Raw genomic sequence first — 12,873 nt, 5'->3', positions numbered from 1 at the left:
GTGACATGTAGTTCATCTGAGGACATAGGTTCCATGCCTGTAATGTGTGGCTGATAGCTTGCCAACTGTCCTCCCACCTTTAACAATTCGGTCCCCACTTTATGGGGGTCACTATCAGAGATGTCAAGTGTGTAGTAAAAATTTGGAGTGCCTCTTCCTTCCAAAGGGAAAAGGTCCCCTCTCTGCAGTTCGGCTCTGCGTTTGATTACCAGTCTCATCATTCACTTCACTACAGGGTATGTGTTCCTTGCATGTAGTTCGGCATGCCCCAGAGTCACAGAGGAATACAATTTCTTCCCCATTTACCAGTAAGGCTATTTCTAGTCTTTCTTGATTTAAAGAGAAAATTTCTTCCAAATTTAAATCCACATGAGTTTCCTCATTGGCCTGTGCCGTGTGCTCTGAGTCATGCAGTTTCCCCCCTAGTCATGCTGAATTGGCTCCTGGCCCTGTTGGACAATCCCTGGCAAGATGCCCAGACTTCCCGCAGGACCAGCAGCCTGCTCCCAATCGGCTACGTGGTCTCCACCCTCGACTCTGGACGCCCCCGCCTCTCCCTGCTCTGTCTCTCTGGAAGCGTCCTCTCTGTCTCATTCTGCCTCTGCCTTCTTGATAAAATGCGTCTTCACTCCCCCCGACATCTCCCCAAAAGGTGTCAGTTTTCTTTTTTGTGGATTTATCTACTGCTTTCTTGGTTCTGATTAATTTATCTATGTGTGCGGCGTGGTCTAGGTACTCTTCCAATGTCTTAGTGGGCAGCCCTATCATATGTTTGTCTACCCAATTACGCACCCCGTCTTTTGACCCACTATGCAAGGCATTTTTAAGTTGTTGACGATACACTCCTTCAGGCCCACCTTCATCCACAAGACCACTATGCTGTTTGAAGACCTTCTCCATTCTAACTTTATAATCCTCAAACTTCTCATCCTCCTCCTGCTTCACTCTCCCAATTTCACTATAGTTTGCTCTCTTCCTATACTTTTCCCGAATCCTATTTAACAAAGCTAACGTTCTGTCTGTTAACTCTTCCTCCTCCTGACCCAGGGGTTCACCGTTCGTTGCTAATGGTGACCAGTTACCCTCTACATGGTGCCAGTCCTGCCCCATTGCTTGCATATATATTTGTTGCACTTCAACACCGTTCAAATGGTAAGACCTTCGAATCGCCTCCATGTCTCCCTTAAACTTTTCTATATCCTCTTTATAAGGAGTCACGCCTTCTACCACCTTTTTTATATCTTTCTGAGTCCAGGTCCGATATACTAGGATGGTACGAGACTGCTCATCGTCACTTGGATTAGGGTTGGCCACTTCTATAAGGGGATATTGATCCCCCTCTTGTAAATATGGCATTTTGGGGGGACTGTCCCAAACTTTGCCCAAGGTTTTAGACCAGGGTCTTACTTCCCCTCGAGATCGAGTATGCGGTGTTGGGGAGTAGGCGCCAGGTTTATAAGCAGGGGGGTTTTCTTCTTCAAATTTAGGTATCTCAGGATACAGTAAGTTCGTAGGAGGTGGTGGTAATGTGAGAGGCTGTGGCGTTGATTCCATCGCCCCCTCCCCTTCTGCTCCTCTCTCCTGAGCTGCGCTCACCCCTCCCCTACGGCTCCCTCTGGTTACAGACTCGTCGTCCTCCTTACGATGAAACAGGACGGCGCCTTCAGTTTTTTTAACAATGGGTACCTCCTCCCCCTCGCTCTTCGCTCTCGCTGTAGCTTCCCTGGCCTGTCTATCCCTTCTCTCTCCTTCTTCTCGTTTCCCCGCTATCTTTATCCATTGCATTAACTCGTCAACACCTTCTTTCTTCATCTCTTTTTCTTTATTTTTACATTTTAACTTAATGGCCCCCTGTAACTCTACCAAGCTTCTTACCCTTAATTGCCCTTCGAACTCGTACTTTACTATCCATTTATTTAATGGTTCAACGTAGGCTTTGTTAATTTGTTCAACGTATTTCCAATCTTTACATTTTAAGGACTCTTTTGGTTCTGGTTTGCTGGATCCTTTACCCATTTTGACTTAAATTTAGACCAGTGATTTTGTGTACCTGGGGTAGCCTAAGACACTGGTGTTTAGATCACAGGACAGTGTTAAAATACCTCTCGTGGTGTATTCAACTTCTACCTCAAATGTTTTGGGGTGTGAATACCTTGCGTAAAAGCTTCCACAAAAGTCACTGTTCAATTTCCTGTGATTTTTACATGGAGTGTCGGTCTAGCGACTTTCACTCCCTTTCATCCACACAAGCACTCCGCATGCGCGCTCTCATACACCTGTATGAGTTTTACACAACTTTTTTTTTTTTTTTTTCTTATTGAACGTTCCTTTTACCAGGGCAGAGGGGTCCGTTTCCCCGCGGATTTTAACCCTTTATGGGAGGAGTCCGCCCTCCCCGCAGAATTTAACTGCTACCTAGCAGAGGAGTCTGCACCTCCCCACGGAACTTAACTGCCACCTGTCACCTGCCAGAGTCTAGAATACCCAGGGTTTGTTTAAGTAACCTCTTGTTACTTCAGTTACCTCTTGTAACTTCTTTTTATGTAACCTCTTGTTACCATACCATTCATACCTTTTGAATAAAAGTCAACTTACCCCGTGTCTCTTCTCCTGGAATTCCTTCAACCCTCCGGAGCCCAGCAGGCGGTCGGCCCTCCAGTCCCCAAAGGGGTATTCTACTGACCCTTGGGGGTCAGCCTCGGCCGAGGTTTCTTTGCTGGCGTCCACCGTCCCGGCCACTGGGGTCCGGGGGTCTCTTGGAATCCGGCTCGAAGGACCAATTAAATGTCAGAGTTAAACCTTGTTCTAACACTTATTAAATAACTGGAGAAGGAAGACACGAAGCAGGTCGAGTTCGTTTACTTGCAAGGAGAGCTATCAGAAACACACCCACAGGTTGCCTCCAACAGCTCTGTGGTTTCTGACGTGCCTCCTCTTTTTATTCAATACAGGGTGATACAATCAGACGTCAGATGGGTTTGTCCCGAACATAGAAATTCGTAGAACTTCACTGTTGTTTATCTCATGATTGGTGGTCTCCTTCTTTTTCCATCTGCAAGTTCTCCGTTCGCTGTTTTCCCAGATCCCGCCAGGTCTCGGTCACCTCGCCCCGGCGACTTTGTGTTGCAACACTTCTCTTGTTCCTCGGTTTCTCTTCCAAGCAGCTAATGATTAATGCTGATGTCATTTAGATGTTAGCATTACAAATACAGATGTTGGCTAGTGTTTAATATAGCTGATGTTTTCCAAAGGTTAACATTCCAAATACAGAAGTAATACTAAAAGAGGATAGCATGATAACTTATATACATTTTCCAACACTTTGTTAGTGTTTTTCTAAAGTATGTTAAGTGGTATTTTCACTCTGTGATATGTTTTCAAGCCTAGGTTGTTTAAAGTCCAAGATTTTCAAGCAGATATTGCTTACGGCCATACCAGCCCAAGAACGCCCGGTCTCGTCTGATCTCGGAAGCTAAGAAGGCTTGGGCCTGGTTAGTACTTGGATGGGAGACCTCCTGGGAATACCAGGTGCTGTAAGCTTTAACTGTTGAAAAACTTTTTAAATGAAGTTTTTTTGCATCGCTTTGTTAGTTTTTTCTTAAGTAAGTTAAGAGGTATTTTCACTCTGTGATATGTTTTTAAGCCTAGGTTGTTTAAAGTCCAAGATTTTCAAACAGAGATTGCTTACGGCCATACCAGCCCAAGAATGCCTGGTCTCGTCTGATCTCGGAAGCTAAGAAGGCTTGGGCCTGGTTAGTACTTGGATGGGAGACCTCCTGGGAATACCAGGTGCTGTAAGCTTTAACTGTTGAAAAACTTTTTAAAATGAAGTTTTATTGCATCGCTTTGTTAGTTTTTTCTTAAGTAAGTTAAGAGGTATTTTCACTGTGTGATATGTTTTCAAGCCTAGGTTGTTTAAAGTCCAAGAATTTCAAGCAGATATTGCTTACGGCCATACCAGCCCAAGAACGCCCGGTCTCGTCTGATCTCGGAAGCTAAGAAGGCTTGGCCCTGGTTAGTACTTGGATGGGAGACCTCCTGGGAATACCAGATGCTGTAAGCTTAACTGTTGAAAAACTTATTTAAATGAAGTTTTTTTGCATCGCTTTGTTAATTTTTTTCTAAAGTAAGTTAAGAGGTATTTTCACTCTGTGATATGTTTTCAAGCCTAGGTTGTTTAAAGTCCAAGATTTTCAAGTAGACATTGCTTACGGCCATACCAGCCCAAGAACGCCCGGTCTCGTCTGATCTCGGAAGCTAAGAAGGCTTGGGCCTGGTTAGTACTTGGATGGGAGACCTCCTGGGAATACCAGGTGCTGTAAGCTTTAACTGTAAAAAAACTTTTTAAAATGAAGTTTTTTTGCATCGCTTTGTTAGTTTTTTTCTAAAGTAAGTTAAGAGGTATTTTCACTCTGTGATATGTTTTCAAGCTAGGTTGTTTAAAGTCCAAGATTTTCAAGCAGAGATTGCTTACTGGCCATACCAGCCAAGAACGCCCGGTCTCGTCTGATCTCGGAAGCTAAGAAGGCTTGGGCCTGGTTAGTACTTGGAATGGGAGACCTCCTGAGAATACCAGGTGCTGTAAGCTTTAACTGTTAAAAAACTTTTTAAAATGAAGTTTTTTTTGCATCGCTTTGTTAGTTTTTTTCTAAAGTAAGTTAAGAGGTATTTTCACTCTGTGATATGTTTTCAAGCCTAGGTTGTTTAAAGTCCAAGATTTTCAAGTAGACATTGCTTATGGCCATAACAGCCCAAGAACGCCTGGTCTCGTCTGATCTCGGAAGCTAAGAAGGCTTGGGCCTGGTTAGTACTTGGATGGGAGACCTCCTGGGAATACCAGGTGCTGTAAGCTTTAACTGTTGAAAAACATTTTAAAATAAAGTTTTTTTGCATCGCTTTGTTAGTTTTTTTCTAAAGTAAGTTAAGAGGTATTTTCACTCTGTGATATGTTTTCAAGCCTAGGTTGTTTAAAGTCCAAGATTTTTAAGCATAGATTGCTTACGGCCATACCAGCCCAAGAACGCCCGGTCTCGTCTGATCTCGGAAGCTAAGAAGGCTTGGGCCTGGTTAGTACTTGGATGGGAGACCTCCTGGGAATACCAGGTGCTGTAAGCTTTAACTGTTGAAAAACTTTTTCAAATGAAGTTTTTTTGCATTGCTTTGTTAGTTTTTTTCTGAAGTAAGTTAAGAGGTATTTTCACTCTGTGATATGTTTTCAAGCCTAGGTTGTTTAAAGTCCAAGATTTTCAAGCAGAGATTGCTTACTGCCATACCAGCCTAAGAACGCCCGGTCTCGTCTGATCTCGGAAGCTAAGAAGGCTTGGCCCTGGTTAGTACTTGGATGGGAGACCTCCTGGGAATACCAGGTGCTTTAAGCTTTAACTGTTGAAAAACTTTTTAAAATGAAGTTTTTTTTGCATCGCTTTGTTAGTTTTTTCTAAAGTAAGTTAAGAGGTATTTTCACTCTGTGATATGCTTTCAAGCCTAGGTTGCTTAAAGTCCAAGATTTTCAAGAACACATTGCTTACGGCCATACCAGCCCAAGAACGCCCGGTCTCGTCTGATCTCGGAAGCTAAGAAGGCTTGGGCCTGGTTAGTACTTGGATGGGAGACCTCCTGGGAATACCAGGTGCTGTAAGCTTTAACTGTTGAAAAACTTTTTAAAATGAAGTTTTTTTGCATCGCTTTGTTAGATTTTTTTCTAAAGTAAGTTAAGAGGTATTTTCACTCTGTGATATGTTTTCAAGCCTAGGTTGTTTAAAGTCCAAGATTTTCAAACAGAGATTGCTTACGGCCATACCAGCCCAAGAACGCCCGGTCTCGTCTGATCTCGGAAGCTAAGAAGGCTTGGGCCTGGTTAGTACTTGGATGGGAGACCTCCTGGGAATACCAGGTGCTGTAAGCTTTAACTGTTGAAAAACTTTTTAAAATGAAGTTTTTTTGCATCGCTTTGTTAGTTTTTTTCTAAAGTAAGTTAAGAGGTATTTTCACTCTGTGATATGTTTTCAAGCCTAGGTTGTTTAAAGTCCAAGATTTTCAAGCAGAGATTGCTTACGGCCATACCAGCCCAAGAACGCCCGGTCTCGTCTGATCTCGGAAGCTAAGAAGGCTTGGGCCTGGTTAGTACTTGGATGGGAGACCTCCTGGGAATACCAGGTGCTGTAAGCTTTAACTGTTGAAAAACTTTTTAAAATGAAGTTTTTTTGCATCGCTTTGTTAGTTTTTTTCTAAAGTAAGTTAAGAGGTATTTTCACTCTGTGATATGTTTTCAAGCCTAGGTTGTTTAAAGTCCAAGATTTTCAAGCAGAGATTGCTTACGGCCATACCAGCCCAAGAACGCCCGGTCTCGTCTGATCTCGGAAGCTAAGAAGGCTTGGGCCTGGTTAGTACTTGGATGGGAGACCTCCTGGGAATACCAGGTGCTGTAAGCTTTAACTGTTGAAAAACTTTTTAAAATGAAGTTTTTTTGCATCGCTTTGTTAGTTTTTTTCTAAAGTAAGTTAAGAGGTATTTTCACTCTGTGATATGTTTTCAAGCCTAGGTTGTTTAAAGTCCAAGATTTTCAAGCAGACATTGCTTACGGCAATACCAGCCCAAGAACGCCCGGTCTCGTCTGATCTCGGAAGCTAAGAAGGCTTGGGCCTGGTTAGTACTTGGATGGGAGACCTCCTGGGAATACCAGGTGCTGTAAGCTTTAACTGTTGAAAAACTTTTTCAAATGAAGTTTTTTTGCATCGCTTTGTTAGTTTTTTTTCTAAAGTAAGTTAAGAGGTATTTTCACTCTGTGATATGTTTTCAAGCCTAGGTTGTTTAAAGTCCAAGATTTTCAAGCAGAGATTGCTTACGGCCATACCAGCCCAAGAACGCCCGGTCTCGTCTGATCTCGGAAGCTAAGAAGGCTTGGCCCTGGTTAGTACTTGGATGGGAGACCTCCTGGGAATACCAGGTGCTGTAAGCTTTAACTGTTGAAAAACTTTTTAAAATGAAGTTTTTTTGCATCGCTTTGTTAGTTTTTTTCTAAAGTAAGTTAAGAGGTATTTTCACTCTGTGATATGTTTTCAAGCCTAGGTTGTTTAAAGTCCAAGATTTTCAAGCAGAGATTGCTTACGGCCATACCAGCCCAAGAACGCCCGGTCTCGTCTGATCTCGGAAGCTAAGAAGGCTTGGGCCTGGTTAGTACTTGGATGGGAGACCTCCTGGGAATACCAGGTGCTGTAAGCTTTAACTGTTGAAAAACTTTTTAAATGAAGTTTTTTTGCATCGCTTTGTTAGTTTTTTTCTAAAGTAAGTTAAGAGGTATTTTCACTCTGTGATATGTTTTCAAGCCTAGGTTGTTTAAAGTCCAAGATTTTCAAGCAGAGATTGCTTACGGCCATACCAGCCCAAGAACGCCCGGTCTCGTCTGATCTCGGAAGCTAAGAAGGCTTGGGCCTGGTTAGTACTTGGATGGGAGACCTCCTGGGAATACCAGGTGCTGTAAGCTTTAACTGTTGAAAAACTTTTTAAAATGAAGTTTTTTTGCATCGCTTTGTTAGTTTTTTTCTAAAGTAAGTTAAGAGGTATTTTCACTCTGTGATATGTTTTCAAGCCTAGGTTGTTTAAAGTCCAAGATTTTCAAGCAGAGATTGCTTACGGCCATACCAGCCCAAGAACGCCCGGTCTCGTCTGATCTCGGAAGCTAAGAAGGCTTGGGCCTGGTTAGTACTTGGATGGGAGACCTCCTGGGAATACCAGGTGCTGTAAGCTTTAACTGTTGAAAAACTTTTTAAAATGAAGTTTTTTTGCATCGCTTTGTTAGTTTTTTTCTAAAGTAAGTTAAGAGGTATTTTCACTCTGTGATATGTTTTCAAGCCTAGGTTGTTTAAAGTCCAAGATTTTCAAGCAGAGATTGCTTACGGCCATACCAGCCCAAGAACGCCTGGTCTCGTCTGATCTCGGAAGCTAAGAAGGCTTGGGCCTGGTTAGTACTTGGATGGGAGACCTCCTGGGAATACCAGGTGCTGTAAGCTTTAACTGTTGAAAAACTTTTTAAAATGAAGTTTTATTGCATCGCTTTGTTAGTTTTTTCTAAAGTAAGTTAAGAGGTATTTTCACTCTGTGATATGTTTTCAAGCCTAGGTTGTTTAAAGTCCAAGATTTTCAAGCAGAGATTGCTTACGGCCATACCAGCCCAAGAACGCCTGGTCTCGTCTGATCTCGGAAGCTAAGAAGGCTTGGCCTGGTTAGTACTTGGATGGGAGACCTCCTGGGAATACCAGGTGCTGTAAGCTTTAACTGTTGAAAAACTTTTTAAAATGAAGTTTTTTTGCATCGCTTTGTTAGTTTTTTTCTAAAGTAAGTTAAGAGGTATTTTCACTCTGTGATATGTTTTCAAGCCTAGGTTGTTTAAAGTCCAAGATTTTCAAGTCAGAGATTGCTTACGGCCATACCAGCCCAAGAACGCCCGGTCTCGTCTGATCTCGGAAGCTAAGAAGGCTTGGGCCTGGTTAGTACTTGGATGGGAGACCTCCTGGGAATACCAGGTGCTGTAAGCTTTAACTGTTGAAAAACTTTTTAAAATGAAGTTTTTTTGCATCGCTTTGTTAGTTTTTTTCTAAAGTAAGTTAAGAGGTATTTTCACTCTGTGATATGTTTTCAAGCCTAGGTTGTTTAAAGTCCAAGATTTTCAAGCAGAGATTGCTTACGGCCATACCAGCCCAAGAACGCCCGGTCTCGTCTGATCTCGGAAGCTAAGAAGGCTTGGGCCCTGGTTAGTACTTGGATGGGAGACCTCCTGGGAATACCAGGTGCTGTAAGCTTTAACTGTTGAAAAACTTTTTAAAATGAAGTTTTTTTTGCATCGCTTTGTTAGTTTTTTCTAAAGTAAGTTAAGAGGTATTTTCACTCTGTGATATGTTTTCAAGCCTAGGTTGTTTAAAGTCCAAGATTTTCAAGCAGAGATTGCTTACGGCCATACCAGCCCAAGAACGCCCGGTCTCGTCTGATCTCGGAAGCTAAGAAGGCTTGGGCCTGGTTAGTACTTGGATGGGAGACCTCCTGGGAATACCAGGTGCTGTAAGCTTTAACTGTTGAAAAACTTTTTAAAATGAAGTTTTTTTGCATCGCTTTGTTAGTTTTTTCTAAAGTAAGTTAAGAGGTATTTTCACTCTGTGATATGTTTTCAAGCCTAGGTTGTTTAAAGTCCAAGATTTTCAAGCAGAGATTGCTTACGGCCATACCAGCCCAAGAACGCCCGGTCTCGTCTGATCTCGGAAGCTAAGAAGGCTTGGCCCTGGTTAGTACTTGGATGGGAGACCTCCTGGGAATACCAGGTGCTGTAAGCTTTAACTGTTGAAAAACTTTTTAAAATGAAGTTTTTTTGCATCGCTTTGTTAGTTTTTTTCTAAAGTAAGTTAAGAGGTATTTTCACTCTGTGATATGTTTTCAAGCCTAGGTTGTTTAAGTCCAAGATTTTCAAGCAGATGATTGCTTACGGCCATACCAGCCCAAGAACGCCCGGTCTCGTCTGATCTCGGAAGCTAAGAAGGCTTGGGCCTGGTTAGTACTTGGATGGGAGACCTCCTGGGAATACCAGGTGCTGTAAGCTTTAACTGTTGAAAAACTTTTTAAAATGAAGTTTTTTTGCATCGCTTTGTTAGTTTTTTTCTAAAGTAAGTTAAGAGGTATTTTCACTCTGTGATATGTTTTCAAGCCTAGGTTGTTTAAAGTCCAAGATTTTCAAGCAGAGATTGCTTACGGCCATACCAGCCCAAGAACGCCCGGTCTCGTCTGATCTCGGAAGCTAAGACAGGCTTGGGCCTGGTTAGTACTTGGATGGGAGACCTCCTGGGAATACCAGGTGCTGTAAGCTTTAACTGTTGAAAAACTTTTTAAAATGAAGTTTTTTTGCATCGCTTTGTTAGTTTTTTTCTTAAAGTAAGTTAAGAGGTATTTTCACTCTGTGATATGTTTTCAAGCCTAGGTTGTTTAAAGTCCAAGATTTTCAAAGCAGAGATTGCTTACGGCCATACCAGCCCAAGAACTCCTGGTCTCGTCTGATCTCGGAAGCTAAGAAGGCTTGGGCCTGGTTAGTACTTGGATGGGAGACCTCCTGGGAATACCAGGTGCTGTAAGCTTTAACTGTTGAAAACTTTTTAAAATGAAGTTTTTTTGCATCGCTTTGTTAGTTTTTTCTAAAGTAAGTTAAGAGGTATTTTCACTCTGTGATATGTTTTCAAGCCTAGGTTGTTTAAAGTCCAAGATTTTCAAGCAGAGATTGCTTACGGCCATACCAGCCCAAGAACGCCCGGTCTCGTCTGATCTCGGAAGCTAAGAAGGCTTGGCCCTGGTTAGTACTTGGATGGGAGACCTCCTGGGAATACCAGGTGCTGTAAGCTTAACTGTTGAAAAACTTATTTAAATGAAGTTTTTTTGCATCGCTTTGTTAATTTTTTTCTAAAGTAAGTTAAGAGGTATTTTCACTCTGTGATATGTTTTCAAGCCTAGGTTGTTTAAAGTCCAAGATTTTCAAGTAGACATTGCTTACGGCCATACCAGCCCAAGAACGCCCGGTCTCGTCTGATCTTGGAAGCTAAGAAGGCTTGGGCCTGGTTAGTACTTGGATGGGAGACCTCCTGGGAATACCAGGTGCTGTAAGCTTTAACTGTAAAAAACTTTTTAAAATGAAGTTTTTTTGCATCGCTTTGTTAGTTTTTTTCTAAAGTAAGTTAAGAGGTATTTTCACTCTGTGATATGTTTTCAAGCTTAGGTTGTTTAAAGTCCAAGATTTTCAAACAGAGATTGCTTATGGCCATACCAGCCAAGAGCGCCCGGTCTCGTCTGATCTTGGAAGCTAAGAAGGCTTGGGCCTGGTTAGTACTTGGATGGGAGACCTCCTGGGAATACCAGGTGCTGTAAGCTTTAACTGTTGAAAAAACTTTTTAAAATGAAGTTTTTTTTGCATCGCTTTGTTAGTTTTTTTCTAAAGTAAGTTAAGAGGTATTTTCACTCTGTGATATGTTTTCAAGCCTAGGTTGTTTAAAGTCCAAGATTTTCAAGCAGAGATTGCTTACTGGCCATACCAGCCCAAGAACGCCCGGTCTCGTCTGATCTCGGAAGCTAAGAAGGCTTGGGCCTGGTTAGTACTTGGATGGGAGACCTCCTGGGAATACCAGGTGCTGTAAGCTTTAACTGTTGAAAAACTTTTTAAAATGAAGTTTTTTTGCATCGCTTTGTTAGTTTTTTTCTAAAGTAAGTTAAGAGGTATTTTCACTCTGTGATATGTTTTCAAGCCTAGGTTGTTTAAAGTCCAAGATTTTCAAGCAGAGATTGCTTACGGCCATACCAGCCCAAGAACGCCCGGTCTCGTCTGATCTCGGAAGCTAAGAAGGCTTGGGCCTGGTTAGTACTTGGATGGGAGACCTCCTGGGAATACCAGGTGCTGTAAGCTTTAACTGTTGAAAAACTTTTTCAAATGAAGTTTTTTTGCATTGCTTTGTTAGTTTTTTTCTGAAGTAAGTTAAGAGGTATTTTCACTCTGTGATATGTTTTCAAGCCTAGGTTGTTTAAAGTCCAAGATTTTCAAGCAGAGATTGCTTACGGCCATACCAGCCCTAAGAACGCCCGGTCTCGTCTGATCTCGGAAGCTAAGAAGGCTTGGCCCTGGTTAGTACTTGGATGGGAGACCTCCTGGGAATACCAGGTGCCTGTAAGCTTTAACTGTTGAAAAACTTTTTAAAATGAAGTTTTTTTGCATCGCTTTGTTAGTTTTTTTCTAAAGTAAGTTAAGAGGTATTTTCACTCTGTGATATGTTTTCAAGCCTAGGTTGTTTAAAGTCCAAGATTTTCAAGCAGAGATTGCTTACGGCCATACCAGCCCAAGAACGCCCGGTCTCGTCTGATCTCGGAAGCTAAGAAGGCTTGGGCCTGGTTAGTACTTGGATGGGAGACCTCCTGGGAATACCAGGTGCTGTAGCTTTAACTGTTGAAAAACTTTTTAAAATGAAGTTTTTTTGCATCGCTTTGTTAGTTTTTTTCTAAAGTAAGTTTAAGAGGTATTTTCACTCTGTGATATGTTTTCAAGCCTAGGTTGTTTAAAGTCCAAGATTTTCAAGCAGAGATTGCTTACGGCCCATACCAGCCCAAGAACGCCCGGTCTCGTCTGATCTCGGAAGCTAAGAAGGCTTGGGCCCTGGTTAGTACTTGGATGGGAGACCTCCTGGGAATACCAGGTGCTGTAAGCTTTAACTGTTGAAAAACTTTTTAAAATGAAGTTTTTTTGCATCGCTTTGTTAGTTTTTTTCTAAAGTAAGTTAAGAGGTATTTTCACTCTGTGATATGTTTTCAAGCCTAGGTTGTTTAAAGTCCAAGATTTTCAAGCAGAGATTGCTTACGACCATACCAGCCCAAGAACGTCTGATCTCGGAAGCTAAGACAGCTTGGGCCTGGTTAGTACTTGGATGGGAGACCTCCTGGGAATGCCAGGTGCTGTAAGCTTTAACTGTTGAAAAACTTTTTAAAATGAAGTTTTATTGCATCGCTTTGTTAGTTTTTTCTTAAGTAAGTTAAGAGGTATTTTCACTCTGTGATATGTTTTTAAGCCTAGGTTGTTTAAAGTCCAAGATTTTCAACAGAGATTGCTTACGGCCATACCAGCCCAAGAATGCATGGTCTCGTCTGATCTCGGAAGCTAAGAAGGCTTGGCCGGGTTAGTACTTGGATGGGAGACCTCCTGGGAATACCAGGTGCTGTAAGCTTAACTGTTGAAAAACTTTTCAAAATGAAGTTTTATTGCATCGCTTTGTTAGTTTTTTTCTTAAGTAAGTTAAGAGGTATTTTCACTGTGTGATATGTTTTCAAGCCTAGGTTGTTTAAAGTCCAAGAATTTCAAGCAGA

General features: G+C 42.0%; 31 non-coding genes and 5 pseudogenes across 31 annotated transcripts; all 36 read left to right on the top strand.

Annotated features, from left to right (window-relative positions):
* Window positions 1-3,421: 3,421 nt before the first annotated feature.
* LOC114779444 (5S ribosomal RNA) lies at window positions 3,422-3,540 on the top strand. Its single transcript, XR_003746738.1, has one exon. It is a non-coding gene; the product is annotated as a 5S ribosomal RNA (ribosomal RNA).
* A 142-nt stretch (window positions 3,541-3,682) lies between these two features.
* LOC114779402 (5S ribosomal RNA) lies at window positions 3,683-3,801 on the top strand. Its single transcript, XR_003746706.1, has one exon. It is a non-coding gene; the product is annotated as a 5S ribosomal RNA (ribosomal RNA).
* A 143-nt stretch (window positions 3,802-3,944) lies between these two features.
* On the top strand, window positions 3,945-4,063 carry LOC114779424 (5S ribosomal RNA). Its single transcript, XR_003746728.1, has one exon. It is a non-coding gene; the product is annotated as a 5S ribosomal RNA (ribosomal RNA).
* Window positions 4,064-4,206: 143 nt separating this feature from the next.
* On the top strand, window positions 4,207-4,325 carry LOC114779443 (5S ribosomal RNA). The gene has a single exon (XR_003746737.1). It is a non-coding gene; the product is annotated as a 5S ribosomal RNA (ribosomal RNA).
* Window positions 4,326-4,468: 143 nt separating this feature from the next.
* LOC114779434 (uncharacterized) lies at window positions 4,469-4,588 on the top strand (annotated as a pseudogene).
* Window positions 4,589-4,733: 145 nt separating this feature from the next.
* LOC114779423 (5S ribosomal RNA) lies at window positions 4,734-4,852 on the top strand. The gene has a single exon (XR_003746727.1). It is a non-coding gene; the product is annotated as a 5S ribosomal RNA (ribosomal RNA).
* A 144-nt stretch (window positions 4,853-4,996) lies between these two features.
* LOC114779442 (5S ribosomal RNA) lies at window positions 4,997-5,115 on the top strand. Its single transcript, XR_003746736.1, has one exon. It is a non-coding gene; the product is annotated as a 5S ribosomal RNA (ribosomal RNA).
* Window positions 5,116-5,259: 144 nt separating this feature from the next.
* LOC114779425 (5S ribosomal RNA) lies at window positions 5,260-5,378 on the top strand. The gene has a single exon (XR_003746729.1). It is a non-coding gene; the product is annotated as a 5S ribosomal RNA (ribosomal RNA).
* A 144-nt stretch (window positions 5,379-5,522) lies between these two features.
* LOC114779441 (5S ribosomal RNA) lies at window positions 5,523-5,641 on the top strand. The gene has a single exon (XR_003746735.1). It is a non-coding gene; the product is annotated as a 5S ribosomal RNA (ribosomal RNA).
* A 145-nt stretch (window positions 5,642-5,786) lies between these two features.
* Window positions 5,787-5,905, top strand: LOC114779440 (5S ribosomal RNA). The gene has a single exon (XR_003746734.1). It is a non-coding gene; the product is annotated as a 5S ribosomal RNA (ribosomal RNA).
* A 144-nt stretch (window positions 5,906-6,049) lies between these two features.
* Window positions 6,050-6,168, top strand: LOC114779439 (5S ribosomal RNA). Its single transcript, XR_003746733.1, has one exon. It is a non-coding gene; the product is annotated as a 5S ribosomal RNA (ribosomal RNA).
* A 144-nt stretch (window positions 6,169-6,312) lies between these two features.
* On the top strand, window positions 6,313-6,431 carry LOC114779428 (5S ribosomal RNA). Its single transcript, XR_003746732.1, has one exon. It is a non-coding gene; the product is annotated as a 5S ribosomal RNA (ribosomal RNA).
* A 144-nt stretch (window positions 6,432-6,575) lies between these two features.
* Window positions 6,576-6,694, top strand: LOC114779483 (5S ribosomal RNA). Its single transcript, XR_003746775.1, has one exon. It is a non-coding gene; the product is annotated as a 5S ribosomal RNA (ribosomal RNA).
* A 145-nt stretch (window positions 6,695-6,839) lies between these two features.
* On the top strand, window positions 6,840-6,958 carry LOC114779405 (5S ribosomal RNA). The gene has a single exon (XR_003746709.1). It is a non-coding gene; the product is annotated as a 5S ribosomal RNA (ribosomal RNA).
* Window positions 6,959-7,102: 144 nt separating this feature from the next.
* On the top strand, window positions 7,103-7,221 carry LOC114779417 (5S ribosomal RNA). The gene has a single exon (XR_003746721.1). It is a non-coding gene; the product is annotated as a 5S ribosomal RNA (ribosomal RNA).
* A 143-nt stretch (window positions 7,222-7,364) lies between these two features.
* Window positions 7,365-7,483, top strand: LOC114779406 (5S ribosomal RNA). Its single transcript, XR_003746710.1, has one exon. It is a non-coding gene; the product is annotated as a 5S ribosomal RNA (ribosomal RNA).
* A 144-nt stretch (window positions 7,484-7,627) lies between these two features.
* LOC114779481 (5S ribosomal RNA) lies at window positions 7,628-7,746 on the top strand. Its single transcript, XR_003746774.1, has one exon. It is a non-coding gene; the product is annotated as a 5S ribosomal RNA (ribosomal RNA).
* A 144-nt stretch (window positions 7,747-7,890) lies between these two features.
* LOC114779484 (5S ribosomal RNA) lies at window positions 7,891-8,009 on the top strand. The gene has a single exon (XR_003746776.1). It is a non-coding gene; the product is annotated as a 5S ribosomal RNA (ribosomal RNA).
* A 143-nt stretch (window positions 8,010-8,152) lies between these two features.
* LOC114779430 (uncharacterized) lies at window positions 8,153-8,270 on the top strand (annotated as a pseudogene).
* A 145-nt stretch (window positions 8,271-8,415) lies between these two features.
* On the top strand, window positions 8,416-8,534 carry LOC114779469 (5S ribosomal RNA). The gene has a single exon (XR_003746762.1). It is a non-coding gene; the product is annotated as a 5S ribosomal RNA (ribosomal RNA).
* Window positions 8,535-8,678: 144 nt separating this feature from the next.
* Window positions 8,679-8,798, top strand: LOC114779411 (5S ribosomal RNA). Its single transcript, XR_003746715.1, has one exon. It is a non-coding gene; the product is annotated as a 5S ribosomal RNA (ribosomal RNA).
* A 144-nt stretch (window positions 8,799-8,942) lies between these two features.
* LOC114779458 (5S ribosomal RNA) lies at window positions 8,943-9,061 on the top strand. The gene has a single exon (XR_003746751.1). It is a non-coding gene; the product is annotated as a 5S ribosomal RNA (ribosomal RNA).
* A 143-nt stretch (window positions 9,062-9,204) lies between these two features.
* Window positions 9,205-9,323, top strand: LOC114779404 (5S ribosomal RNA). Its single transcript, XR_003746708.1, has one exon. It is a non-coding gene; the product is annotated as a 5S ribosomal RNA (ribosomal RNA).
* Window positions 9,324-9,467: 144 nt separating this feature from the next.
* LOC114779447 (5S ribosomal RNA) lies at window positions 9,468-9,586 on the top strand. The gene has a single exon (XR_003746740.1). It is a non-coding gene; the product is annotated as a 5S ribosomal RNA (ribosomal RNA).
* Window positions 9,587-9,730: 144 nt separating this feature from the next.
* On the top strand, window positions 9,731-9,850 carry LOC114779410 (5S ribosomal RNA). Its single transcript, XR_003746714.1, has one exon. It is a non-coding gene; the product is annotated as a 5S ribosomal RNA (ribosomal RNA).
* Window positions 9,851-9,996: 146 nt separating this feature from the next.
* LOC114779485 (5S ribosomal RNA) lies at window positions 9,997-10,115 on the top strand. The gene has a single exon (XR_003746777.1). It is a non-coding gene; the product is annotated as a 5S ribosomal RNA (ribosomal RNA).
* Window positions 10,116-10,257: 142 nt separating this feature from the next.
* Window positions 10,258-10,376, top strand: LOC114779403 (5S ribosomal RNA). The gene has a single exon (XR_003746707.1). It is a non-coding gene; the product is annotated as a 5S ribosomal RNA (ribosomal RNA).
* Window positions 10,377-10,519: 143 nt separating this feature from the next.
* Window positions 10,520-10,638, top strand: LOC114779487 (5S ribosomal RNA). Its single transcript, XR_003746779.1, has one exon. It is a non-coding gene; the product is annotated as a 5S ribosomal RNA (ribosomal RNA).
* A 143-nt stretch (window positions 10,639-10,781) lies between these two features.
* Window positions 10,782-10,899, top strand: LOC114779422 (5S ribosomal RNA). Its single transcript, XR_003746726.1, has one exon. It is a non-coding gene; the product is annotated as a 5S ribosomal RNA (ribosomal RNA).
* A 146-nt stretch (window positions 10,900-11,045) lies between these two features.
* On the top strand, window positions 11,046-11,165 carry LOC114779413 (5S ribosomal RNA). The gene has a single exon (XR_003746717.1). It is a non-coding gene; the product is annotated as a 5S ribosomal RNA (ribosomal RNA).
* A 144-nt stretch (window positions 11,166-11,309) lies between these two features.
* Window positions 11,310-11,428, top strand: LOC114779400 (5S ribosomal RNA). The gene has a single exon (XR_003746704.1). It is a non-coding gene; the product is annotated as a 5S ribosomal RNA (ribosomal RNA).
* A 144-nt stretch (window positions 11,429-11,572) lies between these two features.
* On the top strand, window positions 11,573-11,693 carry LOC114779427 (5S ribosomal RNA). The gene has a single exon (XR_003746731.1). It is a non-coding gene; the product is annotated as a 5S ribosomal RNA (ribosomal RNA).
* A 144-nt stretch (window positions 11,694-11,837) lies between these two features.
* LOC114779419 (5S ribosomal RNA) lies at window positions 11,838-11,956 on the top strand. Its single transcript, XR_003746723.1, has one exon. It is a non-coding gene; the product is annotated as a 5S ribosomal RNA (ribosomal RNA).
* A 144-nt stretch (window positions 11,957-12,100) lies between these two features.
* On the top strand, window positions 12,101-12,221 carry LOC114779429 (uncharacterized; annotated as a pseudogene).
* A 144-nt stretch (window positions 12,222-12,365) lies between these two features.
* Window positions 12,366-12,474, top strand: LOC114779438 (uncharacterized; annotated as a pseudogene).
* Window positions 12,475-12,616: 142 nt separating this feature from the next.
* Window positions 12,617-12,734, top strand: LOC114779435 (uncharacterized; annotated as a pseudogene).
* The last annotated feature ends 139 nt before the right edge of the window (window positions 12,735-12,873 follow it).

This window comes from Denticeps clupeoides, unplaced genomic scaffold, assembly GCF_900700375.1.
Source record: "Denticeps clupeoides unplaced genomic scaffold, fDenClu1.1, whole genome shotgun sequence".
Classification (NCBI taxonomy): domain Eukaryota; kingdom Metazoa; phylum Chordata; class Actinopteri; order Clupeiformes; family Denticipitidae; genus Denticeps; species Denticeps clupeoides.
Note: the sequence above shows the minus strand (reverse complement) of the source record. Positions and strands in the feature narration are given on the sequence as shown.